General features: G+C 44.7%; 1 protein-coding gene across 5 annotated transcripts in view; it reads right to left on the bottom strand.

Moving 5' to 3' along the window:
- LOC142464326 (uncharacterized) overlaps positions 1 to 25,843 on the bottom strand; it is a 51,286-nt gene extending 25,443 nt beyond the window's left edge. For 2 of the 5 annotated variants that reach the window (XM_075567819.1, XM_075567822.1), the window contains exons 1-2: positions 25,748 to 25,841; positions 21,608 to 21,673 (exon numbers count right to left, since the gene is read on the bottom strand). The gene's annotated coding sequence lies outside the window, so the exon portion shown is untranslated. Of the gene's footprint in view, positions 1 to 13,178; positions 13,589 to 21,607; positions 21,674 to 25,747 lie in introns of those variants that run through there. The other 3 variants (XM_075567820.1, XM_075567824.1, XM_075567821.1) reach the window with 3 other exon arrangements.
- Between the last annotated feature and the right edge of the window lie 901 nt (positions 25,844 to 26,744).

The raw sequence follows: 26,744 nt of genomic DNA, 5'->3' as shown, positions 1-26,744 counted from the left end.
TAGGATGGCTTTGCACGGGACTCAGTGGGTGGAGGGGAATGGGATTACAACATTCCATACCCTGCTGGACTTATTCTTTCAAGAGCAGCTGCTGCAGCAGCTTCCCACAGGTGTGAGGGGATGGGTCTATGACCATAAACCTCAGACCTATGAGGATGCAGCGAGAATGGCAGATGAGTATGTGGCCAGCCGAGTTGCAATGAAGGACCCTGTAGCACCCAAAGGAGCGGGCCGTGCGGCCCAGGGCGCTAAGACTACCCCTCCGTGGACACACCAGCCTGCGGCAGCAAACAGCGCACCCAAGGCTGCAGAGTTCAAGCATGAGAGGCGGTGTTATTCATGCAATAAAGTTGGACATCCCAGGCTAGATTGTCCGGACCGGGACCGGTCCAAAGGGACCCCATCAGGGGCAACGCTCACCAGCTGCGAGGCCGGTTTCCCATGTGCGACTGGCACACACAGAGGAGCCAAGTACAGCCGTGGAACCAGCCCACAGAGGGATGCCCAGCGGAGAGACTGCACTTGCCACCTCAGGACCAGCAGCGGAGAGCGGGGGACTTCAGGTTGCTCCAGTCGGGATGCAGCCCAACGATGTCCGGCAGAAGCATCTGCAGAAGGTGACCATCGAAGACCGGCAGGCGGACGGCTTGCTAGATTCCGGTGCCACCGTGACTCTGGTTCGCCCTGATATGGTGCGGCCAGAGGATTTGCTCCCGGGCACCGGGATGCAAGTGACCATGCCAGACGGAGGACCGCGGTCACTCCAGGTTGCCCGGGTCTTTTTGGACTGGGTGCCGGACGTGGCATGAGGGAGGTGGGGGTTTTGCCTGGGTTAGATGCTGAGGTCTTGCTGGGTAACGACCTAGGACACGTTACCTGTGTTTTTACCACTGAGCTGGCACCTGTTGCAGGGATCACCAGGAGCCAGTCAGCAAGGATCGCAGCAGAACCAGCCCCTGTCCCCCTGCATTTGGGAACTACAGTTCCAGTAGTCTCTGCAGAGACCAGACAGGTAAGCCAGACTCAGTCGCTTTCTGACACTGACTTACTATTCCCTGTACCTGTTCCCTGTCCCCCTGACTCAGATGTGACCGGGGGGTGGCCAGAGTTAGGTGCCCAGTTTAGGGATGCGGTGCGATCTGATCCTAGCTTGGAGGGCATGAGACTGCGGGCATCTGAGTCTAAGCCAAGCAAGGGATCTGATAACTTCTTGTGGCACCGTGTGCTCCTATACAGAGAGCAAGGGACCACCGGGTTAGATGAGGTATGGACGGGGAAGAGACAGCTAGTGGTACCCCGGGATTATAGGCAGCAGTTGTTGCAGGTAGCCCACTCCATTCCACTAGCGGGGCATCAGGGGGTCGCTAGGACGCGAGCTGGCTGTTGCGTTACTACTGGCCGGGGGCATCCAGTGAGGCGGCAGACTTCTGCCGATCCTGTGATGCCTGCCAGCCGGTGACCGTGTGAAGGAACCCCCTGAACCCGTTACCGGGAATAGGGGAACCCTTTCAGCGGATATCTATGGACCTCGTGGGACCCCTCATGGTTCCCAGCTGGTCAGGAAAGCGCTACATTCTCACGGTGGTGGATTTTGCCACTCGGTACCCTGAGGCGGTAGCGCTTGCCAGTATTGATGCTAGGGCAGTAGCTAAAGCTCTGTTAGCCATTTTTTCTAGGGTAGGTTTCCCTAGTGAGATCCTAACCGATCAGGGATCGCAGTTCATGAGTGAATTGCTCCAGTGTCTCTGGGAGACGTGCGGGGTGAAGCACCAGCACACGACCCCTTACCACCCCCAAACCAACGGACTATGTGAGAGGTTCAATGGTACCCTGAAGCAGATGCTGCGAACATTTATAGAGGCAGAGGGAAAAGACTGGGAGATTCACCTGCAGCATTTGCTGTTTGCGTACCGAGAGGTGCCGTAAGAATCTACAGGCTTCTCTCCCTTTGAGCTGCTATATCGTTGCAGGGTACGGGGACCTCTGGACCTATTCCGTGAGGGATGGGAAGGGGAGACTGTCACGAGAGAACAGCACATATCTACAATAACCGGGCCAGATTGAAAAAGACTAGGATATAGTAAACTGAATGAGTTTATTTCCTATGAGCAGAACAGACAATACATCAAGCAAATAACATTACAGAAATATTTACACTTACTGGGGTTGGACAAGGAGATATTCAGCCGAATAGCAGCTCCTTAGTTGTTATAGGTCACAACAAGCACGGCAAGCACGATAAGAACAACAAGCAACCCAGGAATAAGGGGTGCATGCAACTATATAGATGCAGGCCTTCCATTCCTAACATGGCAGTTCAGTTATTGGTGAACAATTACCTTCTCCCAATCACAGGTTGCCAGGTAACGCAAAAAGCTGGGTTTACCCAGCCCCTCATTAATACAACCCTCCCCTGTAACTACTTGGCCAGCCCATTTCTAAAAAAAACTATGACATGATGCCTTCGCTGCCATCCTGTCTAGCAAAAATGCTTATTGGGCAGGGGTCTTTCATGTAGGGTGTCACTTTTGACAGGTGAAATGGTTATCACCTAGTTGTGAGACCTGGCTGCATATGCAATGAGGCTAGTCACCTCTGAGGAATTCCTCCACAACAAAGCCTTTCAAGTGGCCTCCTTTGATTGTACAATTACATATCAAAGGGGCCATTTGGCAAGCGTCCAAACTTATATCCAAAGTTATAGTAAAACCAGCGATAACATAACAATTTTTCCCATATTTTAAATCAGATTAACAATATGTACTGTATGCAACCTGTGTTCGTTGCATAGGAAAGCATATCCAAATTTCAGCCTTGTAGCACAAACACATACAGAGATATGGTTTTATGGGGTTTACATTATGACAAATACACAGTTAACCCCTCTCTCCATGTTAATACATAACATAGCAATTAATTCTACTGAAGCAGGGTGATGCAGATCAACATATACACAATATGGTTAACCCTTTCCCTCCCGACATGATTTCTACACATACAGGAATATAACACAGACTGCTGGGGAAATAAATCTAAGACCTGGGGCAATTCTGCTGACGCAGGGGGATGCAGATCAACATATACACAGATCCCATTAACTCCTCATACCCCGATCATGACAGAGACTACCACTACTGATGCTTCTGTGCTTCAGTATGTGATAGATCTCAGAAACCGGTTAGAGATGCTCATGGGGTTGGCACAGGACAACCTTAGGGCAGCTCAGACCAAGCAGAAGACTTGGTATGTTCAGAATGCCCGTAGCAGAGAGTTCATCCCAGGACAGCAGGTACTTGTTCTCAAGCCCATTCGGGAGAACAAATTAATGGCTGCCTGGTCGGGACCGTATCCGGTACTGTGAAAGATGAACGAGTGCAACTATGTTGTACAGGTAGATGCTGAGACAGGGAGAAATAAGACTTATCACATCAACATGTTGAAGGAGTACATAGCACCGAGTGTGGCGTCGGTGCTGGCCATTTGCAGCCCACCGATGGGGGATCCGGCGAGCAATGCTCTGCCTGATCTCCTGGGGGAGGCTAGGCAGGAAAGTACCATAGAGCAGGTGGAGATAGGGGCTCAGCTGAGTGTCAGGCAGAGAGCAGATGCCAGGGCTATGCTAGAGAAGTATAGGGCTCTGTTTTCAGGCAAGCCATGGAAGACACACATTGCAGAACACCCAGTGCTGAAAGGTGATCTGAGATCTCTGCATAAGCACGCTTATAGTGTCAGCAGAGGTGATGGGCAGTATAGAGAGGGAGGTAGAAGAGATGCTGGCCCTAGGAGTAATTGTACAGTCCCAGAGCCCTTGGGCTTGTCCGGTAGTCCTGGTGCCTAAGAAGGACGGAACCACCCGGTTCTGTGTGGACTACCGGCAGCTCAATGCGGGCACGGTGTCAGATGCCGACCCCATGCCCCGCATGGATGAGTTGTTAGATGAACTCGCGGGGCAAGGTATCTGACGACTATGGATCTCAGTAAAGGGTACTGGCAGATCCCTTTGACCCAGGAGGCTAGAGAGAAGTCTGCATTTATTACCCCAAGTGGCCTCTATGAATTTCTAGTGATGCCATTCGGGATGAAAAATGCACCGTCTACCTTTCAACGCCTGGTCAAACGCTTGCTGGAGTGTATGCAAGGGTTTGCAGGGGCATACCTGGACGACATTGCTGTCTTTAGTAATCCGTGGGACTCACACTTAGTGCATGTAGCTGCGGTGCTAGCCAGGATTAGGGAAGCGGGACTCACATTGAAACCCACCAAGTGCTTAGTAGTAATGCAGTGGAATTGTACCTAGGGCACAGAGTGGGTGGCGGGCATCTTAAGCCAGAACCAGCTAAGGTGGAAGCTATAGTGCAGTGGCCCGTTCCCAAAACCAAGAAACAAGTCATGGCTTTCCTAGGCACCGCAGGCTACTACAGAAAGTTTGTCCCTCAGTATAGCGCCATTGCCAAACCCCTGACTGACTTGACCCAAAAGCGACAGTCTGTGCTGGTAGTCTAGTCTCCTGCCTGTGAGGTCTCGTTTCAGGCATTAATGACTGCACTAGCCAGCGCTCCTATACTTGCTGCTCCAGACTATGCAAAAAAGTTCCTGGTGCAGACTGATGCCTCAGACTTTGGCATTTGGGCTGTACTCAGCCAAGTAGGGGGAGGAGGGCGATGAGCACCCGGTAGTATATCTAAGCCGCAAACTGCTGCCCAGAGAGCTGGCATATTCCACCATTGAGAAGGAGTGTCTGGCCATAGTGTGGGCTCTAAAGAAGTTACAGCCTTATTTGTATGGCAGACATTTCACAGTAATAACTGACCACAATCCTTTGAGTTGGTTAAAGATGGTGTCGGGGGAAAATGCTAAACTTTTGCGCTGGAGTCTTGCCTTACAGAGTGGAACTTCACCATCCAGCACAAGAAGGGAAGTGAGCATGGTAATGCTGATGGCCTTTCCCGCCAGGACTGCCCTCAGGACTTACTAACTTCAAGAGCTGGCAGGTCAGCCCAACCACCGGACGGGGTGGTCAGGGCAGTCCCTGCGTCTTGAGTGTGGGAGGTGTGACGGGGAGGAAAGGGTTAATACCTGATTTGCCATGCATTACTGTTGTTGCCCTGTCCCCGCCAGTTTTATTCCCCATTTGCAGGCCATTCCCTGTCTACGAGGGTAAAAGACAAGATGCATTGCTTGCCATACCCTCTAACCGACACATGATGGCAGATCTTAAATGTAAGGCAGGAGGTTTTTTTTTTTAAGTCCAAGCAGGAATTACTTGGACATCCAGCTGTGATATGGGTGAATGAGCTGGGGCGTTTTTTATGACCAAGCCTCAAAGGGCTGTAGTTATTTTTATGACGGAGCCTTAAAAGGCTCTCACATATTTAGAGTCCCCCTGTCTAAAAGAGTGTCAATTATGAAAAGACCCAGAGACCCATAATGTATACAATACTGGCATACTGATGCACAGCAGATGTCAGGCTAGTGACACCTTTGAGTCAGAAACCAGACACAGTGGCACCAAGTTATGGGTGTAGCCCAGGTATGCTAAGTGGCATGGGTGTCAACCTGACCCATGCGCCCTGCCCACCGGACAGCCCTTTTGACCGGTCTTGTGAACTGTGGGTAACTTGGCTATTCGTGGGGTTTTTTGTTCCCACGAGGGGACCGGATCCACATGTTAAAGATAGCTTTGGGCAGTCTATAACTGTGGCCCCCCCAGGTATCTCCAGTGTGATTCCTGTATTTTAATCCATGATGTAAAGATGCAAGACTTTGTTCCAGTACAGCAGCAACCAGTCCTGGAGTGAAGGGGTTAATAACCATATAACCACAGGACTTTTAAAACCAAGGCTGCATTTCTTGCGCTTGCAAGCACAGGACAATTTCTTTTGTTTCAAAGGACAATTTCTTTCATTCCCTTATTCCAGTAAGTGTTGTTTTCAAGTGTATTCTGCAGATGTCGTGTGTTTATCTATTAAGGAAATAAATCACAATTTATTTTGCAACTTCTTCTGTTCAATCAAGTACCCAGAAATATAAATGTGTTGATAAAAGTTGGTGTCATCGTGACAGTGACTGGGTGGCTTGGGTGGGTAAAAATCTCAACAAAAAATTGCTATAGAACACCAAATAAAATACCTGCAGAAGAATAGATAATCCTATGCAGATACAGAAAAATAACTAGTGCTCAAATACCAAGTAGAACCAATGCATATATAAATACTGCATCAAAAATTGAGTCCTTATTAGAAATATCCAATAAAAAATATATATAAAAACCAGTCCAATGTCAACCACCAATAGCAGGTAGGTGTTGCTGCTCCCTTCAATGGCTCCAACCCTTGGGTCCCGAACAAAACTACAGAAAAACAGAAGGAGAGAGCGCAAAACACATAGTATACCCTGTAATTTAATGACACAATACCAAAACGGTTAAAAACACTTACAGACATCCGCCATAAGTGCGCACGATAACAGAAATAAAGTGGTCTGTGTAATCCCACTCCAACAAACGCCGCAGTCGTGATTCTTTCTACCGGTCTGCACTGACAGCTCCAATGCTCCTCTCCACGGCCGAATCGACCCCACTTCCGCGACACATGGGTAGTGACGTAAGTCCATTGTGCGTCAGATCACGTCGCTTCGGGATTGTCTAGGAGCTCTGCAATGCTCCTGTCAGCTGAATACGATTTGCAACGAGTGTAGTTGCGGGGGGTTGCAGACTCAATGCCACTCGAGACACAGCTCAGCCCTACGCGTTTCCAGGAGTCTTCTCCTCTTCGTCAGGGGCGTTGTGTCTCAGTGGCAATGGACATTCTTTATATAGGGCTTATATTACCCTAATAATCAATCATTGGACAAAATTCATTAATTCATATATGGTGCTATTAGCAAACATATAGTAGCTCCTATTAGAGTGCTACATAAGTTACCATTAAGAATTGAAATAATAATTAGGTTGGCAATTAAAAACGTTACTTAAAAACACTTAGGGGCCTATGCAGAGAGCAGCGAATTTTAAAATTGGCGAATTTATTAAAAAGTAGCTTTTTTGGAGAGTTTTATTCTCCATATGCAGAAAAGTGCGAATTCTGCTATGTTTAACATGGATGCGTGTGGCGAGTTTAAATTGGCGAGATTCGCGCTTCAGAAACGTGTAAAAACAAATTCGCGCCTTTTTTTTCCCTTTGCAATGGCCGCGAGCGGTAGCTTCTTGCCAGTTTTTTCTGGCGAGGCAAAAAGGAGACAATCGCGCCATTTTATTGGCGCGAACAGCCGCTAGATGCCGTTCGCGCCTCTCTGCATACGGATATTTTTAAAACTGGCGAGATTGAGGTTCTCGCCAGCCGCGAGGCGAGTTTTACAAATAGAAAAGAAAAATTGGCGCGTTTTTCGGAACTCGCCATTTTCTGCTGCTTTCTGCGCGATTTTCTCCAAAAAATGGCGAATTTCGAAATAGCGCTGCTCTCTGCATAGGCCCCTATATTGTCTAATCAGCTAATTGTACATTCAAATTAGTACTAATATTTAAAATGAAAATGATGTCACAGTTAGATAATAATGAAAGATTAATAATTATTGAATATAGCATATTGTAGATATATAATTTAGATAATTGTTATTGGTGAGAATTGTTTATGAATAGCACCATACAATTATTACTGAAACCTGCATTAACATGGATATTGCCTAAGTTATAGTATACAGATATAGCAACCTTACATACTGTACCAAAACACAGTCAGATAAATAAAAAACATAAACGCATACTCAACGCAAGGTGGAGTGTGTAAGTTAGTCGGAACACAATGTTGCACTTTTATTGAAGACCAATCTAAAAGTATCCATCATGATATGGAACATTTAGCAGAAGTGCAGGCCCGATTAAGGCAAGATCCCCAAAGGTTTGATTGGACCTTTGGCTTTGGAAATTGGCTTGCTACACTGGGAATGACAATTCTTTACGGAATTATGATAATCGCAGGTTTATTACTCACTATTTATGTACTAGTGCAAATGGCTAAGTGTGTGATTAGCTCTATCTTCTCCAAGAAAACTGTCTCTGCTTCTGGCTCCACCCTTATGTATATGTCCCCCAACATGGTAGGGAGAGATGCCAACCTTTGCGGTTCTCTCAGACCACCCATATATTCATCTCTAATCGTCACACGAGATACCTAGTAAGAGATAGGTTTCTGCACGCCCATGGTCTCTTGGAGGTTTCTCCCCCGGAAGGTTTTCCTCTCCTGAGTGGTGAGCAGAAGAATAAATGGGGTTGGTCAAATGGTTGTTCTTTTAGAACAAAAGGAGGGCTGTGAAGGGGTTAAAATTATATGTCAGCTCTACAAGTCTCAGGGATTGAAAGGGTGAATATAATCTGCTAGCTTTATCTTTCTTATATGAGCTGTTCCAGTACTGAGAGAATTAACTCACTATGCTAATAGTAATCTTTATTTACTTCTGTTGTTCTCAGTTTGTCTTTTATACAATAGCACAAGAGCAGTAAAATGTCCCAAACAATACAGCTTCACGCTCTTGAGAAACATTCCCTGTATTTCTTTTTGTAATGTAGAAGTAGAAACTGCTGGCCAAACACAAGCAAGATGTAATAATTTACTAATGCTTTGTCCAAAGACACAGATACATAACCTCTACAGAAACTTGTTATTTCTCATTGTTAAACATGATATGTTATGTATTAACATGCCCTTAGTTTTTTGTATAAATGTCGGGGCACAACTGAATAAAACTTTGAACTGTGGAAGCAGCAGCCCTGTTGTCTGACTCCTCTCTTCCCGAGCTCGTATTTGTCTGTGTTTCGGAGACTGCTAAACCAGTGCTGTCCAAATCTCCCTAGGTTGAGTAAAGTGATTCCTACCAAAGTGAAAAAGTAACGCTTTCAAATACAAATAACAGAACATGGGAATAAGTGCTTCAGACATAACAATTAACATTTATGAAGAGGAGTCGCTGCCCCGAAGAGCTTACAATCAAATTGCAATATATACACAATACAGTATATAGCACTCAACCTCTACTAATATATTAATTTTATTCTAAGGAAACATAAGGAAAGTTAAAACCTAAACAACGCTGAAAGAAACCGGCAAGGAACCCTACTAGGTCCCAGTAAAAGGTATATAATATACCATCGAGTCACTGGGTAATGGTCAGATATAGGATAGAATAGTAGTGAGATATAGATCCTCTCCCAGATAGGAATCAGTAAGTGTGAATACTGAGGTGTTACAAATAATCCTCATACCTCAATATCCTAAATGGAATGACAGGATATATAAAGTACCAATAGAATAATATAGGTAAAAAGACCTAGAAGTGTATATCAGTGCTCCCCAGTGTTAAAGGAAGAGAAAGGGGAAAGTTTCCTGTGTGAAATGATTAAGACCTCAGTTGTACCTTGTGTACCCTACAGCTGAGGAATAAACCTCCAGTGATAGATGTGTATTGCAGTTCTGTTCATAACAGCTATACAGCTGCTGTACTAACTGTGACAGTAGGGGGTAGCCAGTCTTCATAATAAAGGTGAAGCCCGACTGGTTACCCCTGAAAACCATGGGTCCCTGGCAGCCAAGTAGCACCATAAGCCAGAGACACTATGTATATGTAAAACCTGTCCTGATGATGTGTTTTACCTGTTTCCCCTTATGCAATAAACGTGGGATTTCGGGAGTGTAAGTTTCAAGGGGGATATTTGGGTGAAAATGCATCCAGAACTTATGTAGGGGTTCAGGGGACAAAGTTACCGGTAGCCGCATAATTCTACCCGACATGCAGGCAGATTTTGCGGGTACGCGAGTAGAATTAAACCGAGGCTGCCCAGTGTCCCCCAGAATCCTGTTTTTCAGCCCCAAATATCCCGGTCCCATTTCTACCACAGATATATTATGTTTCCTAAAGTTGGTACGTTTAATAACAGAGTTTACGTTGTTTTATGAAACTGTATTAATGTCTATACAGTCAGCCCGGGCATCTACGTAGGTGCCGGGAAGTCTACACAGACAACTTGGATCAAAGGGGAGTAGGGATGTTGAGAGGTGTGAAGACTGTTTGGAGAGCGGGGAAAGGCGGAGTGCCAGGTCCGGAGAACAAGGGCACCACGCGGGGTCACCTTTTGGACTGCCAGATCCTTTAACATTGAGTGTTCCATGGTTGTGACTGGCTGTGGGATCTTGGCATATATGTTTGCAACGTGTGTTGTTGCACGGTTTTGTGCCAATATCAGTGTCTTTAAATTCGTTACGCGCGCACACGTGTCAACATGCCACTGTGCACATTACATTGTTTATTCAGTTCTCCCTTAACCAGCTACTTCACTGGTAGTATGGTTCCAGTTCTTATGTTTCTCATTATGTGCTCTTAAATGAGAGAGAGAGAGAGAGAGAGAGAGAGAGAGAGAATATATATATATATATATATATATATATATATATACACATATACATATATATATATACAGTTGTATTTACATTTATATATACATATATATATATATATATATATATATATATATATATATATATATATATGTATGTGTGCGCTAGCGTCCATGGATGCCATGCATGATTCTTCTGTGGTATAATGGCAACGATGCTCATTATGAGGGCAGGTCTTGCCGTGACGCACACGTGATGTCACAATCCGTAAGCACCGGGAATCAAGCTGACACGCAATGTCCTCCCGGCTATTGTGAGACATCCACACGCCTGGAACGGGGTCGGCTTAATGGCGTTTTGGCGCCAAGTGGGTGGGGGCGAATGTCATTGTTTACATGTTTTATGCTTGTGCACACTGAGGGGTGATCTGACGAAAGGGTTGCTGCCCTGAAACGTTATTTGTTCCTTTTTTGTCTTTAAATATACACTATGGCCGCGCTTATAGTGCCGCTGACGTCACGCTGCGGTCACTGGAAAAATCAAATTGAAGTGACTTCCAGCGATCGCAACAAATCCGTTGCGTCGTTCCTACTATAGGCGCACGCAACGGCTTCAACATTTGTTTTGACGCAACGTCGCTGCCACTATAAGAACGGCCTTAGTGATTAGTAAGATACTTTTTCAGCAGTACCTGCGCTGGCTCATGTGCTACATACAATTGCTTGCTGGATAGCTCAGTTGTGGTGTTAATAATGCCAAGGTCGTGGGTTTGATCCCCCTACTGGACATTTTGCAGGTTTCTTTGCATTTGTTCTGTGTTAAATAAAAGGTTGCAGAATTCCTCAAAGATTCAGGGGAGTGTGACGGGAGCATTGTGACAGGCTATGAATAATACACCACCAAGAATATAACTGGGTTGGACTGGACGAGACTTAGATATGATAAAATATAATTTATTCCTTGAAAAAGGTGAACACACGAGATATACAAATAACAGACAAAATATGGACACTTACTTAAAGGTTAGGACAAGAAAAGCCATCAGAATACAGGATGGGCCATTTGTTCCATAATTCAGTTTCAGATGAAGACATCACAGCAATATATGAAGATCATGAAGACACATGAAGATAATTTGAGTAAGGGCTGACTCTGGTTTAAATACCATTTCAAGCCCATCTCTTACAATCAAGGCGCCGAGCTATCTAGCAAAAATCTCTTTGAAGGAGATTTTGGCTTCCCTGTAAGTGTGAAGACCGACACTTAAAAACACTCAGCCCCTTTGTTCTTGCCCTTAGCATAAACAATCAGGACAGTTAGCTATTGATCACCAGGCTATGTTAATTCCTCAGGATGCCGTTCCTGCCTTATTTAACATAGCAGATGGAGTCTGCATTTTTCAGAGCAGATCCAAAATCCCATATACATTTTAATACCTACACATATTAAAATACCCGGTTATGGTAGGTCCAGCGGGTCCAAACTTTCCAGACCTTAATGCCGGAAGTGGTACACTATAGGGTCCAAGTTTCAGCCCACTACGACCTTCGGAACCGGAGTTATACAAATATCACATAAGCCGTTTCATATTTTATTATAAAAATCTCCGCTAAAACGAAATCTCAGTGTTTCACTAAATCCCCATTGAAAACAACGGGCTCCGCCGCCATGGGTTTCAATGGAGCAACTCCGCCGTTGTAGTCAATGAAGTTTCCCGCCATAGACTTTCAATGAAGGAACCGCCGCCATTGAAGTCTATGAGAAAATCCACAAATCTTTACCTTCGTCCACACTCCGTCTGGTTGGTCTGAGGGGGCTGGAAAGGGGCATGCATTAAAGCCGGAACCTTGGCTATATGCCACCCAAATCCCATCCCTCTGGTCATTCCAGAACCGGAGATATGGACTTACACATTTCAACATTTTACACTTAGTCGATTTTTCGCCATGTGGCTTTCCCCCATTGGAATCAATGGCCGGCGCCGCCATTGACAATGCATGGCGCCCGCCGCCATTAGATTCAATGGTGCGACCCTCCTTCTCCGCTCGACCCTTTACGGGGGTCCCTCATTCCCGGACCCGGTGTGGATCGTGTGTGGGGGTTCCTAGGGGTTAGGGACAAAAAGAACTTTATTCCCAGGGCCCTAGAACCCAAGATTCCCACGCCAATTGTCGTTGAACTTGACCGTAGTGATTAAACTCTTTCAAAAGACATTGTATCCGCTTTTGCGGTCTGCGGTTTGGATGGCTGCCAACCTGTTCCTCGAGGCCGGCATTTAGGAATCTCCATTGAAGTCAATGAGCCCATTGACTTACAATGGGAAACCGCCGCTCCTCCTCTCGGACGCCACCTGCTGGTCGTCGCTGGAAAACAGGTCCAAAACCGCTACTTCTGCCATTAGAAAGCATGAAGGCTCAATGGCGACCTATGGACGGCTGCAAAATGGAGCCTGAAAAGGCGGGAAAATTACACAAAGGGCTATAATCACTATTTTAACATTAACCCCTTCCCTCCCGCATCAACCCTAGTGTATGTGTGAGTGCAAACACCAGGATAACACAATACATTTACACAGGGGAATAAACATTTGGATACTGAAGCAAGGCAAAACACATTACTGGACCTCAGTCCAGTTAACCCCTTGTGACGATAGCTTCCACAGGCTTATTAATATTACACAAAAATAATTGGGTTTGAACTGAACGAGGCTTAAGATATAATAAATTGTATTTATTCCTTAGAATAAAGGTGAACACAACAGATAATACAGTAACAAACAAGAAGTACACTTACTTAGGGGTTGGGGAATGAGAAGTTAGATGTAGCATTACTCTCAGGAATCAGGAAATCATTCAGGTGATATCAGGTAACCATATCAGCAAACGAAGACAAAGGATATATGGGTGGACAGCAGTTTATAAACCTTTTGTCCCTCTATCTGTAACATTAAGCACCAGTGATTGGTTTTCAATTACCTCCAGCCAATCTTTAACATGGGAACACATTTCAACACATGCCCCCCTGCTAGCTGGCACAGGCGCAGTAGAACTCTGGGGTCTCATTTCTGTAGCCCCACATATGCAAAGGGAATGCCAGCCAGTCTACCCATTTGGCTTTCTGGCAGGAAAACCTTTGTTGGAAGGTGTTAAATGGAACACTTAAGGACTGCTCTGGTTTGAGCCTCGGATAAACAGTGAGGGTAACAAAACTCTTTGAACAATACTTAAGTCCTAGACATTCGGTCGCCTCTCCGGCCATCTGCTACATTATGGCCAAAGAAATTGCCTCTGGAATTTATCCATACCTTAGAAAACAGTATTAAGCATAAAACATAGACGTATTAAAATATCCGGTTCCGTTAGGTCTAGCAGGTCCAAACTTCCCAGTTTGCATTGCCAGAACTGGGACACCATATGGTCCAAAAAATGACTTGCTACGGCCTAAGGAGCCGGAGTTACACAAATGCACATTAAATCATTTTAATACAAAAATCTCCACTGAAAAAGAAATCTCAGCTTTTCACTAAATCCCCATTGAAAACAACGGGCAGCTCCGCCATAGACTTTCAATGGTAAATCGCCGCCATTGAAGTCAATGGGGCTTTTCTGCCATTGAAGTCTATGGGAAAAGTCCCGAACTTCAAGGGGGTCCATACTCCGTCGGGTTGGTCCAAGCGGGTCAAGGATGGTTCTGCAGCGATGCCGGAGCAGTGGCTACAGATACCCCAAACCCTGATCCGCTGGACCCTCCAGAACCGGAGCTATGGAATACCAAAATTCAGTTTTTTCCACTTAGTCATTTTTCAGAGCCGTTTTTGCCGCCGCCGGCAAAGCCTATGGCGCGACCCGCTCTATCTGGTTCGACCCTTAGCGGGGGTCCAGGATTCGGGGACCCGGTGGTGGTCGAGTGGGGGGAAGCCTCGGGACTAGGGGCAAAAAGAATTTTATTTCTAGGTGCCCTAGAACTGTTTATTCCCACAATTAACTTTGAACTTGACTCAAGTGATTGTAACTCTTTTTTAGACATTGTATCCGCTTTGCGGTTTGCGGTCTGGACGGCAGCCAACTTCTTCTTGGAAAGGTTACCTCGAGGCATCTCCATTGAAGTCAATGGGCCCATTGACTTTCAATGGGAAACCGCCGCTCTCCCTCTCGGACGCCACCTGCTGGTCTTTACAGGAAACAGGACTAAAACAGCACAATCTTCCATTGGAATGCATTGAGCCCTAATGGCGGCCAATGGGGACTTGCAAAATGGTGCCTGAAAAGGCGGGAAAACTACACAAAGAGCTATAATCATTAAAGGACTATTAACCCTTGTGCTCACGGATGGATTCTAGTGTGTGTGTGATGCAGACACTGATTAACACAGACATTACAATGGAACAGGGGAACAGGGGAAAATACATTTACAGGTCATAACAAGGGTTAAATCACATTTCTGGACCTCTGTCCAGTTAACCCCTTGTCTCCCTGGTGCGGTCAGGGGTGGCCAAATGGGGTGCAACCCCTTTAATACCGGGCCACCCCCTTTCTCCCCCTACACCCCTTGCTTCCCAGGTGAGAGTAGAGGGTGACTAAATGGGGTGTAACCCCTTTAATCCCGGTCCAAACCCTCTCTATCTTGACAGGGAGCGCCAGTGTTCACGTAGTCATATGTAAGAGAATAATAAAAGCAACATAGTATGGTATAGTTTCAACTCTGTGTGACTTTCTTTCAAGTGTAAAGGTAATCCACTCACAATTTTCTTCTCATTAGTAAGGCATTACAGAGACACTCCTCTCTCTGATTAGAGCAATGACACTGGATATCCACAGGTACAGACCCCTTTCACTTCCTCTCCACCATTACACAAATACCCAGGAATAATAAGAAACACCAAATAGCGCAATAACGTTTTAAAATGTATTGGAGATCATCATAAATAAAACATATGGATATGCACTCACATAAGGTCTATAAGTACAGTCATTGTACGAAATCCCGATAAGGTAAGCATAATTCACCGGTACACAATGTGTTGTTCCCCTCCGCGTCTCTGCTCCCATCAACATCACTTCCGGTTGACACAGGGTTAAGGGCAGAAGTGCTGTAGGGAGGATCTCCGGCTGACAGGAATTCGCGTCAAAGACTTGCACAGGCTGAATACTGAACAAAGATTCTACGCGTTTCGTCGGTACGACTTCTTCAGGAATCTAAATGCCCTATCATTTCTTAGCATAGTTATAGGCACAGAATTTGTGAATTAATCACTTAATTGCAGTCCATATGGTAATTAAATAATAAAATTGGTAATTATTATGCATCTACTCATTACATAGTAGTGCTCCAAAGATGTAACATATAATAATATAAAAAATGATAATCAATTTAATAAACATTATACTGTATATAAAAAATTTTTTTAAAAGAAAATACACATTACTATTGATCCAATTGGATTAATCTAATAATGACAAACATTGCTAAACTAACCTAATAATTTGATCCTAGGGGGGAGACAGGAAAAAAACAAAATGAGTGACTTGCAATAATAATGCAAACAATCTATTATAATTCAATGTAGTATAAGAAAGAAAGAGATGCTTATCACAAGAAGGATCCTATATCAATACTGACATTTAACCCCTCTGGAACCAGCGTTTGAAGTTTGTGAATCCAGTATGTTTACGCTGGGCCAGAAGGGTTAATCTGTCACCACCTCTCCAGTGAACAGGGACATGTTCAATTCCTTTATATGTTACCAATGTGGGATCTGAATGATGGTAAATACCAAAATATTTAGAAACACAATGGGTTAATAAATTTTTCTTAATGTTCCCCATGTGTTCTAATATACGTACTCTTAGGGGTTGTGACGTTCTCCCCACATATTGGAGGCCACAAGGGTACTCCAATATATACACCACATAGGAATATTTACAATTTATAAACTGTTTAATTTTGAACATTTCATTCGTTACATTTGATTTGAAGGAAAATTTCTGCACACTTTTTTGGACACAGGCCTTGCATGAAATGCAACCATAAAAACCACTGGGTTTGTTTAACCATGAACTACGGTCAGTTTTTCTTTTCATGGCAGTTGGGGCAAGCAGACTTTTCAGATTAGGCGCTTTTTTTAAAAATGATGCTAGGTTTTTCTGGAATATGACCATGCAATATAGGGTCGTTCATAAGTACATGCCAATGTTTGGATATTATTTTTTAATCTGTGCTGACTCTCGATTAAATTCCGTAATAAAGGACATACCATATTTCATATTGTTGGTTCCATTTTTTCTCTTATTTGTCACAAGTTTGGGCTGAATGATATCACCTCTTGGTACCAGATCTAATTTCTGTACAGCTCTACTAATAATATTTTCTCCATATTTCCGTTCTCTAAATTTTTCAATTAATATTTCTGATTGTTCCAGATATGTATTTTAATTGGGACAGTTCTGTTTAATATGTCTCAGCTGATCATATGGGATATTATGTATCCAGTTCTTATCGTGACAGCTTGTTTCCAAAATAAAATTGTTTGCATCAACCGGTTTAAAGTGTGTTTTCGTATTTAGTCTCCGTTCTTCTACATATATTACCAAATCAAGAAACACAATTTCTTGGGAACTAGTGACTGAGGTAAATGTAATATTCAGATCATTTTCATTTAACCCAATAAGAAAGGAATCAAGGGATAGTTGGTCTCCCTGCCAGACAATAACCACATCATCAATAAAGCGCCGCCAGAGGACCAGATTTGCCCCGACCTCATGCTGGGGCCAAATGGAATTATGTTCCCAATGGCCCATAAATAAATTAGCATAGCTAGGGGCAAATCTGGTCCCCATGGCGGTCCCACACAACTGCAAATAGTTCATATCATTAAAGCTGAAATAATTTTTTTCCAAAATAAATCTAATGGACTTTAAAAGAAAGTCTACCTGCTCCGTCAATAAAGCATCACCATTCCTTAAATAAAATTCCACTGCACTACACCCATCATCATGTGATATTGAGGTGTAGAGAGAGGTGACATTAGCAGTGGCCAGTAAGAAATTCTCTTGCCACTCAATGGTATCCAAAACCCGAATTATGTCTGCTGAATCCCTAATATGGGATCTTAGATTTTTAACATATTTCTGTAAGAAATGATCTATGTATTCTGAAAGGTTGCTTGTCAGAGAGTCTATACCAGATAGTATTGGTCTTCCAGGTGGGCGGGAAATGCATTTATGCAGTTTGGGGAGGAAATAGAATAATGAAAGTTTGGGATTTTCTTTCATCAGCTATTTAAATTCATTTTTGTTAAGGACCTGAAGTTCTTTCCCCCTTTCTAACAAAGCCTTCAGTTCTCTTTGAAAATCATGTGTGAGATTTTTATCTAATATTTTATAAGTGTCCTTTTCTCCCAATAATCTATTTGCTTCCTCCATATAATAACTTTTAATTAAGATTACCACTCCCCCTCCCCCATTTGTCTGCCTGCTTGAGAACAATGTCTTCTCTATCCTGTAATTCTTTAAGTGCATCTCTTTCACTCAAATTATTTTTGAACTTTGTTTTGGAACTAGTATCCACAAGACTTTTAAAATCATTATTGATTAATTGATAATACACATTTAAAAAATCCCCTTTTCATGACTGGGGTAAAACTTAGACTTAGGTTTCAAATTTGTATGGATGTACTCCTGATTTCCACCAACAATTGATAGTATTGAATTTGACATATCAATATTTAATCTTTCAGATTCCAAACTCCAAAAATGTCTCTTCAATGTCATTTTTCTTATGAATTTATTCGCATCTATAAAGAGTTTAAAATTATTAGGTCCTATTGTTGGTGCAAATGTTAATCCCTTTTTAATCACATTATTCTCAAAATCAGTTAATACAATATCACTCAAATTAAAAATGTTATTTCTGTTACTCTCATTGACTGTTTTCTTTCGTGCCTTCTCCCTCGTTTCCCTCGTTTCCCTCTCTTAATTTTCTCCTTTTCAGTGCGGTGTGAGATTCTGACATTTCCAGGGGAAAGAGATGTACTTAAAGATTACAGAATAGAGAAGACATTGTTATCAAGCAGGCAGACAAAGGGGGGGGGGGGGGCGGAGTGGTAATCTTAAACAAAAAGTTATTATATGGAGGAAGCAAATAGATTATTGGGAGAAAACGACATTATAAAATATTAGATAAAAATCCCACACATGATTTTCAAAGAGAACTGAAGGCTTTGTTAGAAAGGGGGAAAGAACTTCAGGTCCTTAACAAAAATGAATTTAAATAGCTGATGAAAGAAAATCCCAAACTTCCATTATTCTATTTCCGCCCCAAACTGCATAAATGCATTTCCCGCACACCAGGAAGACCAATAATATCTGGTATAGACTCTCTGACAAGCAACCTTTCAGAATACATAGATCATTTCTTACAGAAATATGTTAAAAATCTAAGATCACATATTAGGGATTCAGCAGACATAATTCGGGTTTTGGATACCATTGAGTGGCAAGAGAATTTCTTACTGGCCACTGCTGATGTCACCTCTCTCTACACCTCAATATCACATGATGATGGGTGTAGTGCAGTGGAATTTTATTTAAGGAATGGTGATGCTTTATTGACGGAGCAGGTAGACGTTCTTTTAAAGTCCATTAGATTTATTTTGGAAAAAAATTATTTCAGCTTTAATGATATGAACTATTTGCAGTTGTGTGGGACCGCCAGGGGGACCAGATTTGCCCCTAGCTATGCTAATTTATTTATGGGCTATTGGGAACATAATTCCATTTGGCCCCAGCATGAGGTCGGGGCAAATATGGTCCTCTGGCGGCGCTTTATGATGATGTGGTTATTGTCTGGCAGGGAGACCAACTATCCCTTGATTCCTTTCTTATTGGGTTAAATGAAAATGATCTGAATATTACATTTACCTCAGTCACTAGTTCCCAAGAAATTGTGTTTCTTGATTTGGTAATATATGTAGAAGAACGGAGACTAAATACGAAAACACACTTTAAACCGGTTGATGCAAACAATTTTATTTTGGAAACAAGTTGTCACGACAAGAACTGGATACATAATATCCCATATGGTCAGCTGAGACATATTAAACAGAACTGTCCCGATGAAAATACATATCTGGCACAATCAGAAATATTAATTGAAAAATTTAGAGAACGGAAATATGGAGTAAATATTATTAGTAGAGCTGTACAGAAATTAGATCTGGTACCAAGAGATGATATCATTCAGCCCAAAATTGTGACAAATAAGAGAAAAAATGGAACCAACAATATGAAATATGGTATGTCCTTTATTACGGAATTTAAATCGAGAGTCAGCACAGATTAAAAAATAATATCCAAACATTGGCATGTACTTATGAATAACCCTATATTGAGTGGTCATATTACCGAAAAACCTAGCATAATTTTAAAAAAAAAGCGCCTAATCTGAAAAGTCTGCTTGCCCCAAATGCCATGAAAAGAAAAACTGACCGTAGTTCATGGTTAAACAAACCCAGTGGTTTTTATGGTTGCATTTCATGCAAAGCCTGTGTCCAAAAAAGTGTGGAGAAATTTTCCTTCAAATCAAATGTAACGAATGAAATGTTCAAAATTAAACAGTATATAAATTGTAAATATTCCTATGTGGTGTATATATTGGAGTACCCTTGTGGTCCCCAATATGTGGGGAGAACGTCACGACCCCTAAGAGTACGTATATTAGAACACATGGGAAACATTAAGAAAAATTTATTAACCCATTGTGTTTCTAAATATTTTGGTATTTACCATCATTCAGATCCCACATTGGTAACATATAAAGGAATTGAACATGTCCCTGTTCACTGGAGAGGTGGTGACAGATTAACTCTTCTGGCCCAGCGTGAAACATACTGGATTCACAAACTTCAAACGCTGGTTCCAGAGGGGTTAAATGTCAGTATTGATATAGGAGCCTTCTTGTGATAAGCATCTCTTTCTTTCTTATACTACATTGGATTATAATAGATTGTTTGCATTATTGTTGCAAGCCACTCATTTTGTTTTTTCCTGTCTCCCCCTAGGATCAAATTATTAGGTTAGTTTAGCAATGTATGTCATTATTAGATTAATCCAATTGGATCATTAGTAATGTGTATTTTCTATTAAATTTTTTTTTATATATAATGTTTATATGTTTATTAAATTGATTGTCATTTTTTATATTATTATATGTTACATCTTTGGAGCACTACTATGTAATGAGTAGATGCGTAATAATGACCAATTTTATTATTTAATTACCATATGGACTGCAATTAAGTGATTAATTAATTCACAAATTCTGTGCCTATAAATATGCTAAGAAATGATAGGGTATTTAGATTCCTGAAGAAGTCGTACCGACGAAACGCGTAGAATCTTTGTTCAGTATTCAGCCTGTGCAAGTCTTTGACGCGAAGTCCTGGCAGCCAGAGATCCTCCCTACAGCACTTCCGCCCTTAACCCTGTGTCAACCGGAAGTGACGTTGATGGGAGCAGAGACGCGGAGGGGAACAACACATTGTGTACCGGTGAATTGTGCTTACCTTATCGGGATTTCGTACAATGACTGTACTTATAGACCTTATGTGAGTGCATATCCATATGTTTTATTTATGATGATCTCCAATACATTTTAAGACGTTATTGCGCTATTTGGTGTTTCTTATTATTCCTGGGTATTCGTGTAATGGTGGAGAGGAAGTGAAAGGGGTCTGTACCTGTGGATATCCAGTGTCATTGCTCTAATCAGAGAGAGGAGTGTCTCTGTAATGCCTTACTAATGAGAAGAAAATTGTGAGTGGATTACCTTTACACTTGAAAGAAAGTCACACAGAGTTGAAACTATACCATACTATGTTGCTTTTATTATTCTCTTACATATGACTACGTGAACACTGGCGTTCCCCTGAATCTTTGAGGAATTCTGCAATCAAACAGACTAAGAGAACAGTCTATACAAGGGTTTTGAGTAGCTTTTCTATTAGCACCTTTGCACTGGGTGGTGGATTTTTCACTTCATTCACTAATAGATCACAGTTCAAGTTAACCACTTTTTTCTGAGATATTTTTTCTGTAATTAGCCTTAAATATATTGTTTCATATAGTTCACATATTTTAGGACATTGTCACAAGTTAGCGCCGTTGCAATCGTTTTATCTTTAACTTTTTATATAAAAGGTTGTAAGTTTAAATTGATAAACATACCATTAATCTTTCCCTAGGATTTTCTCAATCAACGGTGCTCCCTTCCTCCGTTAACAAACGAGAACACTGAAAAATGAAGGTGATGTTGCTTAGTATATTGAAATATTAGGAATATTTCGTATGGAGCAGAATAATCAGCACAGGGAAAGGAAAAGAAAAATAAAGTCAATCATAAGTGCAATTTTTCAAATATTTTATCTACATTCTTAGTCATTTTTTTCTCTCCCTCACTGTGCCCCTCTCCCCTTCTCTCACCTCCTGTCACTGTGCCTATCTCCACCGCCCCTTTCTCCCCCCTTCACTGTGCCTCTAATTCCCCCCCCCCTCACTTACCCTGACTGTGCCTCTCTCACTCCACCTCGCTGTGTATTTTTCTCTCCCTCACTGTGCCTGTCTGTGTCCCCCACACTGTGCCTATCTCCCCTAACTATGCCCCTCTCTTTTACCCTCTGTGCCTTTCTCTCTTACCCTCACTGCGCCTCTCTCTCCTCACTCTGCCACTCTCCCACCCCTCACTGTGCCTCTGGTTCCCCCCCCCCCCCCCACCCAACTCACTGTGACACTCTCAACCTCCTCACTGTGACACACGCTCTCCCCTCACAGTGCCTCTGGCTCTCCCACCTCACTGAGCCTCTGGCTCTCCCCCCTACCCTCACTGTGTCTTTCTCCCCCCTCCCCCCACACTGTGAAGTGAAAATAGTGTTATTAAATCGGCACATTAAACCAATAGTGAATGCTTTAAATAGTAATTCAATTATAAGAGGAACTATATGCAAGACAGTGAGAAAAAAAAGTGTAAGTAAATATACAATACTATATAAAGTGCAGCTTAAACCCCCCACAGAATTGCTTCTCCAATCCTCAGAAGATACGTTTGTGGGGAGCGCAGATATGTGAATAAAGATATAAAAACACAAAATAATGCAATATGTCTGATACAAATTCCAATAATTTTGCTGAGTGATAAGTAGAACATATATGCACTCACATGGTGTCAAACAATAACAGGCACATCAATGGTTAGCGAGACCGGAATAGACGCCGCCTGGGGTTCTCATCTTACAGCGTTCACCTCCCGCTAGCATCCACAGGTGTTTCCGTGTCTCTCCTCCCGGTAAGCTCGCAATCGGCTCGCCTCCGCACCTCCCGGATTGAATACCCGGATGTTGATTATTGGAAGCACCAGCGCCGTGATCTTCAATGTTTCACAGCTGCGGTCTGCAGTTTCTTCAGGCTCTCAACGCGTTTCACTGGATCGACTCCTGATGAAACTGGGCGATCCAGTGAAACGCGTTGAGTGCCTGAAGAAACTGCAATCCGGGAGATGCGGAGGCCAGCCAATTGCGAGCTTACCGGGAGGAGAGATACGGAAACACCTAAACACCTCTGGATGCTAGCAGGTGAACGCTGTAAGATGAGAACCCCAGGCGGCGTCTATTCCGGTCCTGATAACCATTGATGTGTTATTGTTTGACACCATGTGAGAGAATATATGTTTTACTTATCACCTTGATACATTTTATATCAGTCTACGCTATTGGGGCTTGTCTTGCTTTTACATTTGAAAGGTTCCCACACACCAAGAGGTAATGGCTGTTTGTCACCACTATTGGAATTTGAAATGCTTAAAAGAACAGATAGATAGTGAGTACGCAGTCTGTATATCACTCAGCAAAATTATTGGAATTTGTATTAGACATATTGCACTATTTTGTGTTTTTATATCTTTATTCACATATCTGCGCTTCCCACAGACTGGACAAACGTATCCCCCTCGCACTGTCTCTCTCCTCATCCCCCCACACTGTGTCTCTCTCCTCATCCCCCCGCACTGTGCCTCTCCCCTCCCCCCCACTGTGCCTCTGGCTCCCCCCCTTCCCCCCATTGTGCCTCTCTCCTCCCATCCCTGTGCTTCTCCCTCCTCCACTGTACCTCTCACCCCCCACTGTACCTCCCTCCGCACTGTGCCTCTCTCATCCCCACCCTCGCACTCTGCCTCTCCTACTCCAAACCCCCGCACTGTGCCGCTCTCCTCCCCAACCCTCCGCACTGTGCCTCTCCTACTCCCAACCCTCCGCACTGTGCCGCTCTCCTCCCCAACCCTCCGCACTGTGCTGCTCTCCTCCCCAACCCTCGCGCTGTGCCTCTCTCCTCCCCAACCCTCGCGCTGTGCCTCTCTCCTCCCCAACCCTCACGCTGTGCCTCTCTCCTCCCCAACCCTCGCGCTGTGCCTCTCTCCTCCCCAACCCTCGCGCTGTGCATCTCTCCTCCCCAACCCTCGCGCTGTGCCTCTCCCCCCGCCCTCCACTGTGCCACTCTCCCCCCCTCCACTGTGCCACTCTCCCCCCCCTCCACTGTGCCACTCTCCCCCCCCTCCACTGTGCCACTCTCCCCCCCCCTCCACTTTGCCACTCTCCCCCCCTCCACTGTGCCACTCTCCCCCCCTCCACTGTGCCACTCTCCCCCCCCTCCACTGTGCCACTCTCCCCCCCCTCCACTGTGCCACTCTCCCCCCCCTCCACTGTGCCACTCTCCCCCCCCTCCACTGTGCCACTCTACCCCCCCTCCACTGTGCCACTCTACCCCCCCCTCCACTGTGCCACTCTACCCCCCCCTCCACTGTGCCACTCTCCCCCCCCTCCACTGTGCCACTCTCCCCCCCCCTCCACTGTGCCACTCTCCCCCCCTCCACTGTGCCACTCTCCCCCCCCTCCACTGTGCCACTTTCCCCCCCTCCACTGTGCCACTCTCCCCCCCCTCCACTGTGCCACTCTCCCCCCCTCCACTGTGCCACTCTCCCCCCCCCTCCACTGTGCCACTCTCCCCCCCCCCTCCACTGTGCCACTCTCCCCCCCCTCCACTGTGCCACTCTCCCCCCCCCCTCCACTGTGCCACTCTCCCCCCCCCCTCCACTGTGCCACTCTCCCCCCCCCCCTCCACTGTGCCACTCTCCCCCCCCTCCACTGTGCCACTCTCCCCCCCTCCACTGTGCCACTCTCCCCCCCTCCACTGTGCCACTCTCCCCCCCTCCACTGTGCCACTCCCCCCCCCTCCACTGTGCCACTCTCCCCCCCCTCCACTGTGCCACTCTCCCCCCCCTCCACTGTGCCTCTCTCCCCCCCTCCACTGTGCCTCTCTCTCCCCCCCTCCACTGTGCCTCTCTCCCCCCCTCCACTGTGCCTCTCTCCCCCCCCTCCACTGTGCCTCTCTCCCCCCCCCACACTGTGCCTCTCTCCCCCCCCCACACTGTGCCTCTCTCCCCCCCCACACTGTGCCTCTCTCCCCCCGCACTGTGCCTCTCTCCCCCCCCGCACTGTGCCTCTCTCCCCCCCCCGCACTGTGCCTCTCTCCCCCCCCGCACTGTGCCTCTCCCCCCCCACACTTTGCCTCTCCCCCCCCGCACTGTGCCTCTCCCCCTTCACTGTGCCTCTCCCCCCGCACTGTGCCTCTCCCCCTTCACTGTGCCTCTCCCCCCCGCACTGTGCCTCTCCCCCTTCACTGTGCCTCTCCCCCCTTCACTGTGCCTCTCCCCCCTTAAATGTGCCTCTCTCCCCCCTCACTGTGCCTCTCTCCCCCTCACTGTGCCTCTCTCCCCCCCTCACTGTGCCTCTCCTCTCCCCCACTGCCTCTCTCCCCCTCACTGTGCCTCTCCTCTCCCCCACTGCCTTTCTCCCCCTCACTGTGCCTCTCCTTCTCTCCCCCCTCCCCCACTGTACCTCACTCCCTCCTCACTGTACCTCACTCCCCCCTCACTGTACCTCTCCCCCCTCCCCCATTGTACCTCTCCCCCCTCCCCCATTGTACCTCCCCCATTGTACCTCTCCCCCCTCCCCCACTGTACCTCACTCCCCCCTCCCCCACTGTACCTCACTCCCCCCTCCCCCACTGTACCTCACTCCCCCCTCCCCTACTGTACCTCACTCCCCCCTCCCCCTGTACCTCACCCCCCCTCCCCCTGTACCTCACCCCCCCCTCACTGTACCTCACTGTGCCTCTCTCTCCCCCTTTACTGTGCCTCTCTCTCCCCCTTTACTATGCCTCTCTCTGTCACTGTGCCCCTCTCTCTCCCTGTGCCCCTTATTGCACAGTTATAGGGAGGGGGGCACAATGATAAGAGGGGAATGGAATACGAGTAATCACCTTATCTGCTGCCGGGATCACAGACCTAGGTGTTGATCACGCATGCGCAGAAGCCTGCATGGTGCTACCAATGCCATGTCCAGTCAGGGCAATCCCTCTGTACGCGTCACATCCTGCTGTCACAGTCAATAGGAGCCTTGCTTGTGTACTGCACATGCTCACAAGCGCCACTGAAGCCAGAGCCGCCATCTTGGATAAGGGTTATGCCCATAATAAGTAGTACAGGCTGCTGAGAACCCAAATAGAAGATGTAATGGGGCCCAGTCTATATGAGCTAATATAAGGAAATGTTCAATAAGACTCATCAATGTCATATTTCCTCATGGATATTGAACATTATCAGTTCATCAAGTAATATGACATGTCATTATGGAAAAGGGAAAAGAGAAGAAAAAAGTGCAATGTCATTATGGACACTATATTGTACCTGTACATATCCAGCCTGATCTGATACAGTGATTGTACTATGTATTTAATTATTCAATATATTTTCTTTTTATAATTTCCAGCCTCAGTAGCATATATATATATATATATATATATATATATATATATATATATATATATATATATATATATAACTATATATATATATATATATATATATATATATATATATATATATATATAAAAAAACAAAGATTGTGGCGCCAAAATGATATTCTATTGCTATGTGTTATAAACTGTAGTGCTAGTATCTTGTAAACAAAAAATGTGTAAGATTCCTAAATGTGTTTAAAAATCAAGCTGTATATGTGTGATACAACTGTTAAATACTAAGCTAAATAAACAAATATGCTTAATACAACACTATAGAATAATACATCAAAGTGGGTGAAAAATAAAAAATAAAAAGTGTGCAAAAAGTGCTAAAAAAGTGAAAAAATGAAAAAATGTGATGAAAAATAACTGTAAAGTTATAATATAAAATCCAACCAGTCCTTCAATAATCAGTCCATAATAGGAGGTATAGGATATGTGCACGGGATCTTCTGCT

This window comes from Ascaphus truei, chromosome 12 (assembly GCF_040206685.1).
Source record: "Ascaphus truei isolate aAscTru1 chromosome 12, aAscTru1.hap1, whole genome shotgun sequence".
In the NCBI taxonomy this organism is placed as follows: Eukaryota; Metazoa; Chordata; class Amphibia; order Anura; family Ascaphidae; genus Ascaphus; species Ascaphus truei.
The sequence above is the reverse complement of the archived record's forward strand: the minus strand, read 5'-3'. Positions and strand labels throughout refer to the sequence as shown.